At 53.4% G+C, this 6,242-nt stretch overlaps 1 pseudogene; it reads right to left on the bottom strand.

Annotated features, from left to right (window-relative positions):
• Positions 1–383: 383 nt before the first annotated feature.
• On the bottom strand, positions 384–1,384 carry LOC109676021 (mitochondrial proton/calcium exchanger protein pseudogene; annotated as a pseudogene).
• Between the last annotated feature and the right edge of the window lie 4,858 nt (positions 1,385–6,242).

Raw genomic sequence — 6,242 nt, 5'->3', positions numbered from 1 at the left:
GACGCAGACATGCGCAAAGCTGCCACATGCCTGGGAGGGGAGCTGGGCCAGCCCTAAGTCTGCACTCCTGTGGCCTCCTCAGCCCTTTTCCTGGCTTGCTTCTCTTCCACCTTTCCCTCCTCCAGACTTGCCACAATCTTGGCCACCTGGGTGGTGAGGGATGGCGATGTCTCCTTGTTACCTGGGCAGTGAGGATGGCGATATCTTCTTGGCCTATCAGCTCAATCGCCTTGATGAAGTTGTCCGTGTTGATCCTGCCATCTTTATGTATGGCACAGTCAAGACCTCGTCCACTCCCAGCTTGCCTGCATCTGGGCCACTTCCAGCTGCCCAGTCAAGCTATCTGCTTGATCATCTGGTACATTCTCTTTGTCAGTCTCTTGCTGGCTTTAAAGCTCCCTCCTGACCTCCTGGACATCTTCCTCTGGTAGCCCCAACCCCTTCTTCTCCTTGGTGAGGGTCTTCTCAGTGCCTTCACTTTAGAATGGGCAAGGCAGAAGATATCAGTTTCCTCCTTGGTTATTTCCTCTTCTTCCAATACTTGCAGCTCAGGGGCAGGGTCCTTCAGGGACTCTGATGGCAGGACCCCACCAGGCACTTCTGCCTGCCGGTGGACTACCAGCCTCCCAGAGGCAGCAGGTACTACTGCCTTCGTTGCCCGGGAGAGTGTCTGCAGCTCCTTCTCCTGATGCTCCTGCTGGATGGCCTCCAGCTTCACCTTGTTGTCCACCTGCTCACCCTCATCCTTGGCCACTTTCACCTGGGCTCCCTTCGTTACAGTCTCTAGAAGGGTCTGCAACAGCAGATGTGAGCTGCTCTGCAGGCAAGAGGGCGCCTGGGAAGTACATGACTCAGGACGAAATGAGTAGTGAAGAAGGGATGTCCCAATGCAGGTGCCAGTCCAGCCACTGTTTCAGCTGGCCCCCTAGGCAGGCTGTGACACAGTGGTGCACATGCCCCTCCCCAATAAGCTGATTGCAGTTCCCTGATGTGGAGGCTGTACACCCCTTCCTTCCTCAGCCAGCAGCTTTTCCTTGGCCTTGATGGCCCCTGGCTCCATGGTGAGCTAGCAGCACAGGAAGCTGTTGGTGCCTGTGTCTGCCACTCCAGCAGCTTGCACAGCGCCACCAGCTGCTCTGCTGGGTGAGGATATCCAGAGTCTGCTCATCCTCACATCACTTGGAAAAACACAGGGACTCCTCATTGCTGGGTCTTTCCCCTGTCTCCCAGATCTTTTGGGGAAAAGGGTAAAGTCTTTGGTGGCACTGCCCTTGGCTGTCTTGCTCAAGGCCACTTCCCCCACAGCGTCTTGCAGAAATGTGGCCAGCCCTAGGCTGACCCACGGCTTCTTCATCAGCCTCTCCTGGCGCCAAGTGCCAGCCATGCATTGGGAGGTGGCCAGGGCTCACGGCGACCAAGGGTGGCGCAGTCGCCATGAAGCGCACGCGCTCAGCCCCAGTGGCCAGCCGGAGGCCATGGCCTCACCGGGAAAGGTGGCCAGCAGGGCCGTTCCCTGGGCTGTGGGTGCCAGTGATAGCCCCTCAGCAAGATGGATGCCATGTGCCCGCTGTGGCCTCGCCTTTCCAGGGGTGCTTGGGGCCCAGGCTGTGCTCCCATCCTGGCTGGGCACCCGTGCTTCCTGTCCCCACATCTTTGGTATCTTCCATCAGTGCTCGTTTCTTCCTTGCATACATCCTGTACATGTTTTGTTAGATTTGTACCTAAGTCCTCCCTTCCTCCCTCCCTCCCTTCCTTCAGTTTTTGCATACTGGGGTTTGAACTCAGGGCCTCCCGGTTGCTAGGCAGGTGCTCTACCACTTGAGCCACTCCGCCAGACTTTTGGCTTTAGTTATTTTTCCCATGGGGCCTCCAGCTTTTTGCCTGGCTGGTCTGGATCCCAGTCCTTGTACCTAAGCCTTCCACAGAGGTGGGTCACAGGCCAGGCCCCCTGGCCAGCTTCCTTCTTTCTTTTGTAAGACAAGGAGCCCAAGCAGTAAGTGGCAGAGCCAGCGTCAGAACCCCGAGGCTGCATTCTAGGAAAAGAGCAGGGCAGGAAGTGAAGATCTTGGGAAGAGGGGTTTCAGCTGGTTGGTTGGTGGGATTTAAGGACCCTCACCACCCAGGATTTACTGAGAGCTTGCTTGGGCTGATGAGGGAGCCAAAGCCCTGTACATCCTGGGTCTAGGTGTCCTGTGGCAAGAAGGGGCTCAGGGATCTGGCTGTGTGCCCCAATTTCTTCTTCTTGAATGTGAATGTGCACTCGGATCCCCAGGCCAGCCACAGAAGCCATGGCCACCCACCCGATGGGGGTGGGAGCCCAACAGCCAAGTGGAGCCATCCTGACAAATCAGCTCCAGCCCCATGTAGATTGAGATTCAGATTCATTTCAGCGAAGGCAGGGCCCATGATTCTGCATTTTTGCTAGGCTCCTAGCTGGTATTGGTGCTGCAGGCCCAAGAACATGGATTGGAGACACAAGGCTGTGGGGACCCTGCCCCACAGGCCGCCTCTCTCAGGCCGCCTGTCTTTCCCCTCTCTTCTTGCTCTCTCACTCTGCCTGCCTGATTCCCTCTTATTCCCCACTTCTGGGTGAGTGCTCTGCCCACCCCCAGCTACCTGTGACATAGCAGAACAGCTTCTGAAGAGCATTTTAAGAAAAGCTACCCAGGGAAAGGTCAGCCATCCACACAAACTAATTAGTCAGTACAGGCCCAATCTACCAATGGGAGACAGGTGTGGTGGTACACGACTATAATCCCAGTATTCTGGAGGAGGAATTTAAAGGCCAGCCTGAGCTACATAGTGAGACCTGTCTCCATTAAAAAAAAAAAAAAAAAGTATGCATCCATACCTCTGAGGTTCCAGAACTTGAGGTTCCAGAACTGTATCACTTACGTCATCTGTACAATGGAGAAATGCTCCCAGAAGCTGCCCTGGCAGGGCTGACTGAGGCCGCTGAGTTCTGGCACACAGTAAGTACTACTGAAATATCCCGTCACTTTGTTGAGTGCATAACCAGCAGATGGGGGATGGAAGCTGACTTCCAGATCGTTAAACACAGTGGTCCTCAAACTTGAGCGTTTATCAGCGTTGCTCAGAGGGCTTGTTAAAAACACTCATTGCTGGGTCCCACCACAGGGTTGCCCATCAGGCAAGTGCTCTACCACAGAGCTGTGCCCCCAATCCACGGGCTTCCCACTTAGTAGATCTGGAGTGGGAGGTGGAGAATCTGCATTTCGGGCATGTAACCAGCTACTGCTGCTGCGGATTTAGGGACCAACTTTGAGAAGCTCTGATCTCAGGCAAGTACCCTTGCCCCCTGTGAAGCTTGAGTCCAGAGCTGCAGGCCTGGTCAAGTCACACCAGGAGTTAGGAGCCTTACCAGCCACTTGGGCTCCAAGGATGCCAGAAAGGGGCTTGTCTGAGGCCCATGGCCCCTCTGTAGGCCTCTCCTGTGGGCCTGTTGCCTCCTGCCTGGCCCAGCGCCCTGGTCCCCAGAAGGCCCCTCCACCCAGCTTTGTTTGCATTCCTAGAGCCTGTGTCAGCCTGGACAGCAGGCGTGTCTATGCGGGCCAGCCTGGCGCAGCCCTGATGACTGGCCCTGCACCCCAGGCCTCCTGGGCCAGGCCAAGGTGGACACGCAGGGCTTGCTTAGCAGGCTGGTGACTCACACTTCCTCCAGGATTCCGGGAAATGCCCTCCTGCTGTTGCTGCTGCTTCTCTTCACATTTAATGAGAAGTTCTCTGCAGACTTCCCTGGCAACATCAGGATGGGGACGCAGGGGGACGAGGCCAGCTGCATCCCAGGAGGGGCCCTGAGGATTCCCATCTCTCTCTCCTCTCTCTCTCTCTCTTTCTCTCTCTCTCTCTCATACACACACACATGCTCCCACCTTCTTGCCAGCCCCGGCTGAGCCCCCAACCCACTGTGGAGCTTTGGTCCTAGAGGGCCAGCTCCAGAAATGCTTGCTTTTATTAAAAAGGAATGGCCTTACAAAGGCACGACTGTAGGAAAGGTTGTAATTTGCCCAAATAAAACTTAATTTGATCCATGAAATAGCTGTGGTTTATTGTGTAATAGATGTGCTATGAGTTTCAATTTCATAAAAGCCAATATAATAGGGACCGTCAGGGGTCTCCAGGGGCCACCTCTCTCCACGCACAGTAGGGCCACACAGCCCGCCCTAATGGCTGGACCCTCCACCAGGACAGGATAGAGAAGGGCCGCCAGAAGACCTCTGGCTACGACCGCAGAAGCTCGTGGGAGAGACAGCCCAGCGACAGAGCGAATAAGAGTGCTTAAAGGAAAAAAAAAAGAAAAAAGGAAAGAAATGAAAACCACCCTTTTTCCAAAGCAGGACTGTGGTGTGTGAGTCTGAGGAGGGGGCTGTCGGGGCTGAGTCAATTTCCTGTCTGCTGCTGGGCTGAGAGGGCCTTTGCCAGGGGCTGTGGGACAAAGAAGGCTGGGTCTGTCACCTAGTGTGTTGAGAGGTCCCTCTGGAAAGAGCAAGGGACAGTCCCTGGAGTAGCTCCCACAGCTACTCCACAGCGAGGGTGGTATGGGCCTGATCTTCGTTGCTCCTGATCCATTCTTCCCCCTAGGTGCTTCCCTTAGAAAGACTTTTAGTTGGCTCAGTGTGGCTTTGAACAGACTTGAGCCCTAGCTTTTTCATTTGTAAAATGAGGATAATTACAATCCCCCACAGACACTGTCCTGAAGATAAACAGAATACCATATAAAATACATAAGCCAGGGCTTGGCATCAGTAGGTATGCATTAAAGCCATTCATTTAAAAATAAATAAATAAACCACAGAGACTTTTGGATGTCAGGTAAGTTTCTGAACAGGACAGCCTGGATTTTAATTCCAACTCTACCATTTTCTCATTAGGTAACTGGATAGGTATTTATTTTACCTCCCTGAGCCTCAGTTTCACCATCTGTAAAATGGACCCAACATCACCCACCACAGGGACGATGGAACAATTAGATAATGCACAGCACATAACAGGTGCTTGAAGAATGGTCATTGTCCTTTCCTTATGATTACTCTTCTAACCTCTCTCCAATGGCCTGGCCGCCAGCATGCATGGCCAATATGCCTATTGTGAGGGTTGCCTCACATTCTTGCTTTTGTCGGCCCCAAGATTTTCCTTCATTTTCTTTTCTTTTCTTCTTTCTTGACCAGTGGTACTGGGGTTTGAACTCAGATCCACATCCCCCAGTCCTTTTTGCTTTAGCTGTTTTTCAGATAGGGTCTTTTGCTTTTTGCCTAGGCTGGCCTCAAATCTTAGTCCTCCTATCTCAGCCTTCCAAGTAGCTGGGATTACAGGCACAGAGCACCACGCCCACCTAAATTTTTTAACTTATATGTGCACTGGGTACTCTGCACTGAGTCCTGGAGAGCCCTCGTATCTTGTCTGTCTCAGAAGTAAATCCCACACGGAGCCCACGAATGAAGGAATGGGCAGCACTTAACCAGACAGCACCGCAGGACACAGTCTTCTTGTTTGTTCTTCTAGGGAAATGCCACCTCAGAGCCAAGCCCACTACTGGGCTGAGCAGGGCAAGTTTGTGGGGCACCAGGACAGGCAGGAGCCTCATTAGTCAGGATGGGGTCTTCTAGGCACAGTAGCCAGGAGGCCTTTACTGAAAGCCAAATGAGAGATGCAATGTGTGCCATCACCCCACAAGGACTGTGGGGGGTCCCTCCTCCCCTGCCACCCCACCAAATCCTCTCTGTGCTCACTGGACCACGGGGCAGCCAGGAAGCCCAGGTAGAAAGCAGCATGGTGGCCTGTGCGTCAGACCCCGGAGGCTGGCACTCCCTCAGGGCCAGAGCACGGTGTGCCTGTGTGTGCGTGCTTTCGTTCTGTCTTGCTGCTCACAGTGTCATCCTCTCAGCGCCTGGAAGGCGGACGCAGGGAGCAAGTGTAGAGCACACTGAGAAATGATCAGATGTCAGGTTTCATTCATTGTCGTTTAAGACAGAGAACTTCAACTAAACTGAACAATGGCCATTAGAAATCTTTCTTTGAGGGGCTGGTGGAGTGGCTCAAGCGGTACAGCACCTGTCTAGCAAGGAGGAGAGGTCCCGAGTTCAAACCCCAGTCCTGCTTCCCACTCCCCCAAAAGAGAACTCGTTAATTCAGGCTTAACACCAAAGTCTTTTTGTTCAATGTCATTGTGGAGAATCTCTTTTTTCTTTTTAGTGGCCACGATACTGGAGTTTTGAACTGTG

Source organism: Castor canadensis, chromosome 2 (genome assembly GCF_047511655.1).
Source record: "Castor canadensis chromosome 2, mCasCan1.hap1v2, whole genome shotgun sequence".
NCBI classification, from domain to species: domain Eukaryota; kingdom Metazoa; phylum Chordata; class Mammalia; order Rodentia; family Castoridae; genus Castor; species Castor canadensis.
Note: the sequence above shows the minus strand (reverse complement) of the source record. Positions and strands in the feature narration are given on the sequence as shown.